The 13,546-nt window shown below is 45.9% G+C and overlaps 1 protein-coding gene across 1 annotated transcript in view; it reads right to left on the reverse strand.

The window, feature by feature from the left end:
* Positions 1-12,570: 12,570 nt before the first annotated feature.
* The window catches only part of GLIPR2 (GLI pathogenesis related 2), a 33,242-nt gene continuing 32,266 nt past the window's right edge, over positions 12,571-13,546 (reverse strand). Inside the window, exon 6 of the mRNA XM_068133264.2 lies at positions 12,571-13,015. The gene's annotated coding sequence lies outside the window, so the exon portion shown is untranslated. The remainder of the gene's footprint in view (positions 13,016-13,546) is intronic.

Genomic DNA, 13,546 nt, shown 5'->3' on the forward strand with positions numbered 1-13,546 from the left:
AATGTTCAAGTACGGTTGGACCCCACTATTTGCGGTTCAACTATTCACGGGTTCTGCATATTCGCGGGTGATAAAATGTGAGCTGTTTCTCTTTTCGCGGCAAAATGTCCCGCAAATTTTCGGGGTTTTATCTATACGCGGCCGTGTTCTGCAAAATCGCGGGGTTTTTTCGTCCTATTTGTGGCCATGTTCTGCAAATTTGTGCATTTTCAGGCCATTGAAACAACGCCGCGACATACATTCGTGGGATTTTCATCACCCTTCGCGGATTATCATCGACGTTCGTGGGATTTGCCTCGCCATTTGCGGGACTTTCATCAACCTTCATGGATTATCGTCGACATTCTCTGGATTTGCCTCACCATTCATGGATATTGCCTCACCATTCGTGGATATTGCCTCGCCATTCGCGGATATTGCCTTGCCATTCGTGGACATAGCCTTGTCATTCGCGGATATTGCCTTGTCATTCGTGGATATTGCCTCGCCATTCGTGGATTTTGCCTCGCCATTAGCGGATATTGCCTCGCCATTAGCGGATATTGCCTCGCCATTCGCGGATATTGCCTTGTCATTCGTGGATTTTGCCTCGCCATTAGCGGATATTGCCTTCCCATTCGCGGACATAGCCTTGTCATTAGGGTTAGGGATATTGCCTTGTCATATTGCTATTCGCGGATATCGCCTTGTCATTTGCGGATATTGCCTCGCCATTCGTGGCTTTTGCCTCGCCATTAGCGGATATTGCCTCGCCATTGGCGGATATTGCCTTGTCATTCGCGGATATTGCCTTGTCATTTGCGGATTTTCCCTCGCCATTCGTGGATTTTGCCTCGCCATTAGCGGATATTGCCTCACCATTCATGGATTTTGCCTCGCTATTAGCGGATATTGCCTCGCCATTCGCGGACATAGCCTCGCCATTTGCGGATATTGCCTTGTCATTCGTGGATATTGCCTTGTCATTCGTGGATATTGCCTCGTCATTCGTGGATATTGCCTCGCCATTTGTGGATATTGCCTCGCCATTCGTGGATATTGCCTCGCCATTCGTGGATATTGCCTCGCCATTCGTGGATATTGCCTCGCCATTCGCGATTTGGTCCTCTCTATTCACGGATTTTCGCAACTCAAGAACCTATACCCCCTTTTTCCATTGAAACAATACCCCACTATTTGTGGTTTCGCTATTAGCGGATTTTCCAGGAATGTATCCCCCGTGAATAGCGGGGTCTGAGGGTATATAATTCAATTGAAATCAAATATCGATTTTAAAGGTTGGAGAGAAAAAAATTCCATAAGTTTACCGTCATTGATAAGCGGTAAACTTAATTCCATAAGTTTACTGTAGCATCTTTTACACCACCTTATTTAACATGTTAAATTATTTCTTTGTGTCGTCTGTGTCTTTCATAACATCCTTTAAAACAGTAGGTTTTCTCTTTGGAATGATTTTCAATTTTGTTTCGCTGCCAGATAGGCTGACAGAATAAATAAATGATCTCGCTCCTGTCTGGGCATGCACGATCGGAACGAATTCGGCACCAGAGTACTGCTAAACACAACGGCGAATGCCTGAACGATTAAAACGGAAACAATTAATGAGTGAGGGTGACAGGTGTTGCATCAACAGATGGTGAACCTTTTAGGAGAACATGTTTCTCATACAAAGTACAAATTGAGGGGTTAGTTTATCAATGACTCATTTTACAATCTTCCTGGGTCTTTTTAGTTTCATTGTAGTTCCTTTTGATGATTATGCCAAAAGTACAAATCATGACTGATTTAAAAAAGAAATGTATAAAATACTGTTGTCAACATGAAACACTTTCATTAACCTTAAAAAGTCCATTCTTTGGTTTGCTTTATGGGCAGCACTTCAGAATTCCTGTTACATTTCAGTTTGGAATCAATCACCTTGCCGGAATACTTACATTCAGAAACCAATTCCATACCATGATCATGGATATCAAAGGGTCATTGGCTCCTGCTGAGCGGCGAAAATCATTTTCTTTGTCTTATCGATATTGAGAATCAAAAGGCTGAGGGTCGCACCAATCTACAAACTTCCGAACATCGCTCACATATTCACAAGGATTATTCAATAGGATTGGCACTTTCATCAGGTCAGTCTTTTGGCGCTGCCACTGGTAACAGTCTAACCCAGTGCTACCTGCCGCATGGTCGGGTTGTCGCCGACTAAACCGGCACACCTCACTGGCTTTGCTGGTGGGGAGGGTGACTGTGAAACCCTGCCAGGACTAAAAACAACACCTGACAAAGGGCGGATGGGCTTCCGAAGGGAGTCGACGGCCATCCAGTAAAGAGATGGTGTCTCCTAAAAAAACACCCATCGGGATTGGACCGGTTGGAGTCATACCAAAGACTTTAACTGGTACGTGCTGCTTCCTTGCTTGACGTTCAGCATTTAAAAGATTAAGAGCACAGATATTATCCCCATAGGCTGGCATCCATGGGGAGGACAAAATTGCTTCTTGGGAAATGCCCTGTCGAGTGCGGCAAGAAAGTCGGCGCTATTGTTGTGACGTCACTTGTACCCAGAGTGCCCCGGGAAGTGACGTCACTTCCCCCAAGCTCAGCGGCCCGCGCAAATGTCTCGTATAATGCAAGCTGGCGTTGTTCTTTTGGAATGTGACATTCCCGTGTCTGTCGAAGAAAGATATCGTCCAATCAAAAAGTATTATGCAGCATTGTGCAACGGCAATTACATATTGCTGTGCGATGTCTGTTTAAAAAAGTATCCGAGTTGTTGCCCTTGTTGTGTGAAGCTCCATGTCTGCGGCGAGAGCTCGGAGGAACAGGGACAAAGAATTTCTCATGTTGTTGTTCAGAAAGGTTCTACCGCTTTTCGATGATCCAAAAACGTAATTCACCCGTCAGCCATTCACGTGGCTACACGTGGCATGAGGAGGAGAGAGGAGGGCAGGAGGTTGCCCTAATGCAGTGCCCTCTGTAGGTTAGAGCAGGAATTTGTAATTTGGTCAGTGTAGTGCCGGCGATAATTCGCTTACCTTTCACGAAGGGCACTACCATTATTACAAGTCGGCATACCCAGCTGAAAAGCGTAGCGACCCACTTGGGGGTTGACCCTTTTTCACTTCGTTCGCTTTGGACAGGGGAAACACAAGGTTAGGGGAGGAATTCTGGATTTTTTTTGGCCCTTGCGAATACTTGGCGCTTGCTCTCGCCCTAGTCTTCGTGAAGGACACTGTGGGATCTTTAATGTCCGCCAGCTAATGCCAGCAGACAAGACAACCAGCGTAACTACAACTATCGGGGACGCCTCTTCATGGTGGTTGTAACCTCCAAACGCAAGTCTGGAGCCAAATCTTCCCCATTCTTCCCTGCTGCCTGGCCAAGGTCAGAGAGCCCATGGACAGGCCCTTTCTCTCTCTCTCTCTCTCTCTCTCTCTCTCTCTCTCTCTCTCTAACTCTGTCATGGCCCTGACTTTGTGAAGGCGGAAGTACACCATCCTAGATGTGGGAGATCTCTGTATCGCCCCTGTGAGAATCTCCATGCCGCAGCCTTGTTCGAGAGAACTGTCCAGGGTTATACAACAACACCAACCAAGGTAACGTCCATCCGAGGGAAGGCGCACACATTGATGCTTCACTCCGCCTGTGAAACACCAGGATGACAGTTTATAGCCCGGCCGAGATTTGAACCCAGGCTAGACTGTTCAGAGGCGAATGTGCATAACTTTAGGCCATCCTGCAAGTCCCAATTCTCCCTTGGTTTGTGTCATGTACACAAGCTGGTAGCTAAAACAGACGCTGATAGGTGAACAGCACATGCTATGAATCTTGCCTCGGAATTCCACTTCCACAACGACTGCCCACGTGTGGAAGTCTCTCGAACATAGAATGCAGGCTTGGTGGGCCCAGCACAGGCATATAACAAGGTTTGGTCTCCCTATAAAATAAGGCCACAGGAGCCACGGGCGGCGTCAGCGCGGGTCATCTGGGACAGGCCCTGGGCCAGGCCGGTGCCGGCTTAGACTGCGGACGTGGTCTGGGCCACGGCAGTTCGCAGCGAGGCGCTGACTCAGGCAGGATGTGGCCACTCAGGGCGCTGGGCGACGGAAATTCCTCCCTCCATTGATTTCCAGCTTTCCCTCGTTTCAGGGCCTGGGATCGCACGATCATGGGAAAAATGGCCACCTGCAACAGCATCCGGTCTCTCGTCATATTGGCATCACGTGATCATTTAAATGGATGTGCATACCAGTCTCTTAACCGTTTATCATGCATTTTAATACCTTTTTTTGCAGTCGCACTCTCTCTCTCTCTACCTCCAATAAACGCACACACTGTTGGTATTTACAATTTACATCGATCGGTTCTTTTATTGGCATTTCTCGTTAGCACAATCTTCGTACTGCACCGTAAATCTTTGACGCTCCATCTTCTCTTTCCCCACGCGTCTTCTTCTTTATCAGTGGATATTCTCACCCGCTTCTCGGATTTGGTCACAAGCATCGTCTCTGTCTGAAAGACACCCCCAAGCATTCTCCGAATGCTCATCGGACATGCGGTATTACGAGCATCGACCCCAAATCAATGGCTGACCAAGTGAAATCTTGAATATCAAAGACGAGACATTGTATACAGAATAGGATGCATGTATACAAACCTCGAGAACTTGAACGTGACATCATGGTGGTCGCAGCATCGAGCAACACCCATTCATTGTAAAGGGACCAAGACCAACAAGGCCACACTGTGCGTGATGTAAGAGCCTATTGTGCTCTATTAAGATCGGCCATCGTTTTTCTGATGTGATTGACGTCATTTGCAAAGCCCTACTTTGTGCACTCTTCTGATTATATAAACGAGGGTGTTTCCTTTTTCAATATTCATGTAAAACGAGCCATCTACTTATTACGTACCGAATTGGTAGAATTATTATTGACCCCCCCCCCCCCCCCTCCCCCAAACTCCCTTATCCTCTTGGGTTGGAGCAAAGGAAAGGGCGGAGTTTGCGTTCACCTCATATATTGACAGATGAATTAGGAAATTCATGCCAAAGGTAAATAGAGTTTGTATTGAAAGTTGGTATTTATGTTTATTTGTGGTTGGTGGTTGCACATCCGGTACTTTCACATCATGACTTTACTATCCAATCAAAGTTACCGCCGCTGACTCTAAGCCACCTGATAGAGGGTTCCCTTTTAGTGAGTGCTTTGTTAAACCGGTTTACCTGTACAGCTGAATGAATGTATTCAAAACTTTGCTGAACTTTTAAAAGTTAAAAGCTGTTGAATTATCACCAGGTGGGTTGACTCAGCCTGTCATGCTTCCCAGGTCGGTGGAATGAGTACCAGCTTACTGGAAAGAATGGGCCATTCGAGTATCTTACGTAGGAGTGGCGACCCATCCAGGATCGTGCCCCCGAGCCAATGGAAAACTACCTCGGCAGCTGTATGCGTCTGAATATGCGAAATCAGTGGTTCTTCTTCTTCATACACCATTTGCTGTCAACTAAAGGGAGGCCCAAAAGTCGCTTTAACCCTCCCCTGGAAAGCATTCATTCTTAAACCCTTAATATACAGGTTGTATTGTGCAATGCTTACAATAACTAGATATCTGCAATCGCCAAGGGCAAGCCTCGCTCAGTACCCGTGATTCAATGATGGCCATATGACCTTGAACTCTCGGGATAGAGTGTAAATTAAGAAAAGGTGTCCCCATCTGCAATCCATCCATAAAACTCAACATCATTAAAATTGGGGGAAGATTACTCAAATTACTAGCAAAAGTACCCGGCTATGCCGGGCAATGCAGAGTCGCTTCGTGCTTGGAATATGAAGAGAGTGGGGAAAGGGGGGGGGGGGGAGAGAAGGGGATGGGGGAAAGGAAGGGTAGTGGGAATTGGAGGGAAGGGGGGAGAAAGGGAAGGGGTGGGGGAGGGATGGGGATGGGTGTAGAAGTGGAAGGGGAGTAGCAGGAGGGAAGAGGAGATGAGGAGGGGAGGGAAGGGGAGAGGAAGAGGGGGAGGGGGAGAGAGAGAGAGGGGGGAAAGAGAAGCCTCACCACATGTCACTATACCGGAGTCCAAACTTAACCGATTATCACCAAATTTGTTATACCAGGGCTTTTATCGACCTCAGCGACTATGGAAACAGAAATCAAATCAGAGTTAAAATGAGTGTGAGGTCCTGAAGAACATCTGGAGCCATCGCGATAACAATGACAAAAAGAGAGGACAATGCGGCTCCTGAATGCCAAACATTGTCATTAATGGTTGTAAGCTAGTCAAATTCATCGGATTTTCACCAAATTTGTTGTAGTTTAGTGTGAATCTACTCACGCAACCACCGAAATGGAAAACAGAAATCAAATTGGAGTTAAAATAAACCCGTGAGGCTGCTCGAAGCATTGAGGGGGAAATGACGATGATCATCATCATTTCTCATGTTAAATCATTAATATATTAGGCTTGGTGTTAGTGAACAAAGGAATATACGTGCGGGTAAACGGTGGGAGTAACCACCTATTGCGGTGTTCGCCTTAGGGTTATTAAATGAATTCAAAGAAGCGCAGGTAAACAATGGCAGTAACTATGGCTCTCAAGGGGTGAGTGGGAAAACGCACAAATGCGGATAAACTACGGGAGTAACTATGACTCAAAGGTTTTAAGTTCGTCAAAATTTATCAGATTTCCACCAAATTTGTTGAAGTCGAGAGTTCAACCAATCCAGCCACCACCAAAACCGAAAATAGAAATCAAGTTGAAGTTAAAAGAAACCTGTGAGGCCGCTCAAAGCATAAAGTGCATTTTCTCCAAAGGAATTCCTTTACAAAGTCATATAAATGCAAAAGGTAAAGTCATCATACAAAGTCATGGAGTTGTAAATGTGGAAAGCTCAAAAGTCTGAAAATTTGTAAAGGTCAAATGGTTTGAAGGTCTAATGGTCTAAATCACTCCAAAGGGTCAAAACGATGTAAATGTCAAAAGGGTTTGAAAACGTCTAGAATGGTCTAATGGTCAAAGGGGTCTACATTTGATTAAAAGGTCTGAAAGGTGTGAATGTTGAAAGGTCTAAAAGGTAGAAAGGAGTCCCAGTGCAACTGGACATGGAACTGGACCAGACGGCATCAGCCCACGGGTCCTGGAATCCTGCTCTTCCGCTTTTTCTCACCCTCTGTCTGTTCTCTTCACCCTCTCTTTTGCTCAAGGTCATCTGCCATCAGCTTGGAAATCAGCCAACATTACCGCTTTACACAAAAAAGGTGCAAAAACAGATCCTTGCAACTACAGACCAATCAGCCTGCTCCCAATTATCAGCAAGGTCATGGAATCCATCATCGCTTCTGATATTAAATCCTTCCTTTTCTCCAATGGCTTGATCTCAGATCATCAATTTGGATTCAGACCAGGTCACTCGACTCTGGACATGCTGATTCTGCTGTCTCAACAATGGATGGAGGTCCTCAAGGTCAAACAGGAAATCAGAGCTGTCTTCCTTGACATATCACATGCCTTCGATACGGTCTGGCACCCAGCTCTGCTCACCAAACTCTCCTCCTATGGTATCCATGGAAATCTCCACGCGGACTTCCTCTCATGTCGTAGTCAACGTGTGGCTCCAAAATGGAATTCTCTCATCTCCTCTTCCTGTCCAAGGTTGAATTCATCAAGGCAGTGTTCTGGGCCCTGTGCTTTTTCTGGTCTTCATCAATGATCTCTCCGACTCTCTGGAAAATCCTCTCTATCTCTTTGCTGATGACTCCACACTCTGTCGCTCCATAACTCATCCCTCAGATTGGCATGCAGCAGCCTCCTCACTCTCTGCAGACCTGGACAAAGTCACAGACTGGTCAAACAAGTGGAACATGTCTTTCAATCCTGACAAATCTCACACTCTCACTTTGTCTCTCTGAAAAGACCGACTGGACAACCCTCCCATCTACTTTCTCAACAATCCTCTTGAAAAAGTTCTGTCACTCAAGCGATTGGGTCTCACTATCTGCCATGATCGTTCCTGGGAAAACCACATTTCCAATCTGGCCTCCAAAGCCAGTCGCCGACTGGGCATCCTCCGTCGTGCGAAGTCCTTCCTTGGCACACCTGAGCTCCTCACCACATACAAGGCTTTTATCCGCAGCTCAATGGAATACTGCTCTCCCCTCTGGGCTGGTGCTTCTGCCTCACACCTAGCTCGTCTTCACGCTGTTGAAACCAAAGCGTTCAGAATCATTGGAATCTCCCGCGATGAAGCTAACTCCAAGGGCCTCTCACTCACTCACCACAGGCAGGTTGGTGGTCTTTCCGTCTTCTACCGACTCCTCTCTGGCCTTGCCCCCCCCCAGCTCTCTCTGGGATCTGTCCCCCAAATATTCCTACAGGTCGCACAAGATCTGCCAGCAACCTTCTTATGGTGAAACTGCCAAAATCAAGACTCTCTGTTCACCTTCACTCTTTCATTCCTCTTTTTCCCCACTTCTGGAACAAACTCCCACAATCTGTTTTCGATTTCTTTCCTGAAAGTCCCAGTAGTGTCCATCTTGTTTATCCCATGTACCCCGCCCCAGCCCACTCCCTCCACAGATCTCCCATTGTCCCTGTTCTCTACTGATGTTGTGCTTGTATGCTTTCCTCTCTCTCCCCCTCTTGTCTCCCACTCCCTTTATTATATGTTTTATGTGTTACCTCTTACACGAGCCTCGACTTAGTATACAAAAGTGTGTTCGGGGTTCTACAAGGTCTAAGAGGATCTAAATGGTCTTGGAAGTCTAAGTGTTCTAAAGGGTGCAACAAGGGTCTATAGGATATTTGGAGTCTAAGGGAGTCTATAGGGTCTGCACGGTCCTCGGGTTTTAGAGTGTCTTAGGGGTCATAGGGGTATTAAAGATGTTTATGAGGTTTTCGTGGTCGCGCACTTCAATGTAAAGATGTCTTGCAATGTCAAGGCTGAGACGACCTGAGGGAAGGACCAATGTCTTGTCACCTAGATAGTGGGTGGGGGAGGTTTCGGTCAGCAATTTTACACGTGTTTCAACGCACCTTTGGGGGTTTTCAAACGTAATCCAGAACAACGCAGCACATACTAACTACCACGATACATCTCATATGAAAAGTACTGATTGACTGGAAGGGTATTCTTGGGGGGGAAAAAAAGGTTTGGGAAGGGGGTCAGGGTGGGATGGGGTCGCCCACAAGCGGGGAGGTGGGGTGCATGTCACCAACGGTGGGGGGGCACTCCTTTTGATCCCTCGACATTCTTCATTATAAAAAGAACAAGCCGTTGAAAGCAGGTACACAGACAGGTATTTATATTTTACACCGTTCTGATTAGACCTCCCATGATTGATTACTCACTTCCTGACGGACGACACGAGATTGTGTTTCATCTTGAAGTAGCTGCACACCAACCTTTTGCGTGCTGTCATGGAATGCGACACAAAGCGCGCCTCGGGGATGGGATTGTCCGACCCGACCTCGATTTACGCGCGTGAAGCTCTGACGTCACGAGCAAACCCGACACGCCCCCTTGAGTCCACCGCCTCGTGGCGTGTGAACTGCGCTGACACTTGGCTACGTCGACCTTGTGCCGACAAACCTGTCCAACACGATCATGTATCATGGTCCAGCTGCAGGAAGTCCGAAGGAAAGAAGACCTATGACCTGTTGGCTAGATTTTGTCCCACTAAAGACTGAAGTTCAACATTCTCTGTGGATTATGTTGGAGGTGTGGACAATAAGTAAATACATTTAATTTTAAACACTAAGATATTTATTGTTGGTTGCCATGGTGATTATGTGTTACCATGTGGCAAGTAAATCACGTTACCATACGCCAGTTTATCACCATTTTAAATGTGGTTAACATTCACATTTCTTATGTACGCAAATATGATGGAATTTCTGACCTCCCTCCCGTTGACTCCATTTCTTGGGTATGCAACGAGTACAAAATTAAACATACCCCACAACACCCCCCTTTTCACATAGTTTTGTTAAACTAATAATTCATTCCCACCTGATATAATATCTTTCAAACAAGTGGAAGTGATTCGAGCCTGTACCTTCTACCAGATTCCAGTAATAGCTTCTGCTCGGAAAGCAATGGCAAACCACCCAGTGCAAATCTTCCTGCCTTGAAACTGCTTTCGAAGCACTGAACCTGAACCGGGCAGAACGCAGAACAGAGGGATTGAAGATTGGATAACTGTGCCCTCTGCTGGGTAATGTTGGTTTTTCAGTCGACTGAAGTGTGGCTGGCAAACTGTGGTGTCACTTCACACCAATGAAATGTACCACCTGGAAGAGAATGTTAATTTGGCAACAATTTATGGATATTCCAAAAAGTTCCACCTGTTTAAGTCGTTCTACCTGTTTATTTATGGATATTCCAAAAAGTTCCACCAATGAAATGTACCAGGAGAATGTTAATTTGGGCAACAATTTATGGATTCATCAAAGTGGTTGCTGGCGCTGAATGGGTTCATCAAAAATGTAGTGGTCTGATAGGGTCATTAACCAGTGTGGCAGCTACATTCAAATGTAAGGTGTGCACAGAGGGAGCTGCAGATGGAGGAAATGTTGAGTTGGATCTTGGAGATGGCGTGAAGCTGGAAGGTGTGAAAACATTTTGCTACCTCGGAGACATGCTGAATGGAGAAGGTGGATCAGACTCGGCAACGGTTGCTGGAGTGAGCTGTGCATGGAAGAAGTTTCTGGAACTGAGTGGCGTGCTGACGAGGAGGGGAGTGTCGTCGAAGCTGAAGGGAAAGGTGTATGCTGCATGTGTGAGAAGTGTTATGATTTATGGGAGCGAGACATGGGTAATGAACGTAGAGCAGCAACGAAGTGTTCATATGTTTTATACCTCTCCCACCTCCCCCCAAGTCCTCCCGATGTCCCTGCTCTCAAATGTTGTGTTTGTGTCCTTCCCCCTCTCTCCCCATCTTGTCTGCCGCTCCCCTTGTTTTTTGTATTTTGTGTGATTAATGTTAGCTCTTTCACGAGCCTCGATCTTGTATACAAAAAAAAAAAAATACAAAAAAAACGAAGGCTGGAAAGGGTGGAAATGCGAATGGTTCGGTGGATGTGCGGAGTATCGTTGAGAGAGAGGAAGACAAATGATGAATTGCGAAAGATGATGGGAATAGAGCCTGTGATTGATGCTGTGAAGAGGAACAGGTTGAGATGGTTTGGTCATGTGTTGAGGAAGGATGAAAGTGACTGGTTGAGAAGAGTGATGGAAATGAATGTAGAAGGAAGTAGAGGACGGGGAAGACCGAGAAAGACTTGGCTAAAGGTGGTGGAAGAAGAAATGCGGGCAAGGGGGTTAACAAGGGGAGATGCAGAAAATAGGGCAAAATGGAGAAGATTGTCATGGAGACCGCAAGGCCGCTCTAGCAGGGAAAATGGCCTTAAAATGCATGTTGTATTCCAAAAAGTTCCACTAATGAAATGTACCACTCTGGAAGAGAATGCTAATTTGGCAACAATTTATGGATATTCAAAAATATTCCACCTGTTTAAGTCGAACCACTCACTCTGATAGAAATCTACCCTCGTAAAAACAAAACTAGAAGGTCACTCGGTAGAGCGCACACCTTCGCCAGGCTGAACAGTTTACGTTTTGTATCCACTGATAGGCCGGATCTGGATTCCGACCTGAACCGAAATCAAATTGGCTTGTTCTCGTCACCAAACCAACTCATCCACGTAGTTTTGTCATAATCCGCCCATAGCGTAACATTTCAGGTCAGGTCAGTCTCTTTGGACTGCTGCAGGTAACTTGTAACTTGCAGTGCTACCTGCTGCAAGGTCGGGTTGTCAACTGGTTTTGCTAGTGGGGAGGGTGACTGTGAAACCTTGCCAGGACCAAAAACAACACCTGGCAAAGGGCGGATGAGCTTCAGTAGGAAGCCAACGGCCATCCAGGAAGGGGATGGTGTCTCTTAAAAAAACACTGATCTGGTTTGGACCGGTTCAAGTCAAACCAAAGACTTTTAAAATGGTGCGTGCTGCTTCCTTCCCTGAAAGGGAGAGAGCACAGACAATCCCCATCAGTTGACATTCATGGGGAGGAGGAAATGCTCCGCTGAGTACGGTGAGAAAAGCTGCGCCATTGTTATGACGTTGTTGGTACCCAGAGCATCCCAGGAAGTGACGTCACTTCCCCCAAGCTCAGTGGCTGTGTTGAGTGCTTGTCTCGTCAGTATGTCCTGTCCGTTTGCGTGTGTTTGTGTGTGTGTGTGTGTGTTTGAGCTCTACAACGAGTCTTCGCCCATGTCTTTAAAAAAAAAAAAAAACTTTCTGAGATATTGTGCTATATGTCATTTTAAGCCTGATACTATAACTGAATGATGAATAATGACTTAAAAATTCTCGAATCTAGATCCGGATCTTCACCAAAATCGAACCAGTTCATCTTTGTTACACACCCAATCTGTCCACCAAACTTCGTCCAAATCCGTCCATAACTTTGTGAGATATCCTGTTCACAGACAAACAGTCAGGCAGACAGACAGGTGTGAAAACATAAAAACAACTGTCCAACCAGAAATCAATAACCATCGGGTAGTCACAAGATATTCACTCAAAAGTTTATTGGAACGCGAAATAACGTAAAGTACTTCAACCGAGGAGGTTATATTCACTCGTACAAAATAAATCCGAGAGGAGAAGACGCGGAGACAAGATGACCACTGCATGTATTATTTACATACAGCAGAGTGACATTGTGTCCTTCAAATTGCAAACTTTGTCCACAAGTTTCCAGATCTTGCGCAAAAAAACCCCAAAAAAAGTAGTTTGTCAAAGAGTAAACATCAGCGACGGCCATGTCAGGTTTCTGAAAGCCGGAAGTTGCCAAAAACCCAAAAGTGTCCCAAAGCATTGGTGGAAAGTGTCCAATTGCTTGCTGGACCATGGTCCCAGGTGTTCCGGCTGTGAGTCCGAGTGTGGCTTCTGGCAGCGGTTCCGTCGGATGTTCGCAGAGGTGCACCGAAGCTGTCGAGTGGTCTAGTGCAGGGGCCTCTGTTTAAAGACAGGTGTTTGTGGTTAGTTAACGGGTCCAATTGTACATGTTGTAACATATCATGTAAACCAATTTTCCTTTCCTTCAAAGGATTAGACAAGAACCCGTTCCACTCCCAGTTTATCCCGCTATCATCGAGAAAACCTTTCAATGACCCTTTACATTGTCTGCGGAAATGGGTAAAGCTCCATATGTCAACAGGAGGCATGATCAGCAGGTCCAGGAGGCAACAACTGTCTAAAAAAAATATCCAACATAGCATTTAAACCCTTAAACTCAAACCATTATTACCTACGTCACCAAAGGTGGATGGAGGTTGAGTATTCACGCCTGTCTGTTTGTCTGTTTGTCCGTTTGTTTGTTTGTTTGTTTGTTTGTTTGTGAACAGAATATTTCAAAAGGTTGTGGACGGATTCGGACGAAATTTGGCAGAGATGTAGCGTATGTGACAAGGACGAAATGATTAGATTTTGGTGAAGATCCGGATTCGGATCCGGCTACTAGAATTTTTAAAAGTGATTCTTCACCAT

The sequence above is a fragment of the Myxine glutinosa genome, chromosome 12, assembly GCF_964187855.1.
Source record: "Myxine glutinosa chromosome 12, kmMyxGlut1.1, whole genome shotgun sequence".
NCBI classification, from domain to species: Eukaryota; Metazoa; Chordata; class Myxini; order Myxiniformes; family Myxinidae; genus Myxine; species Myxine glutinosa.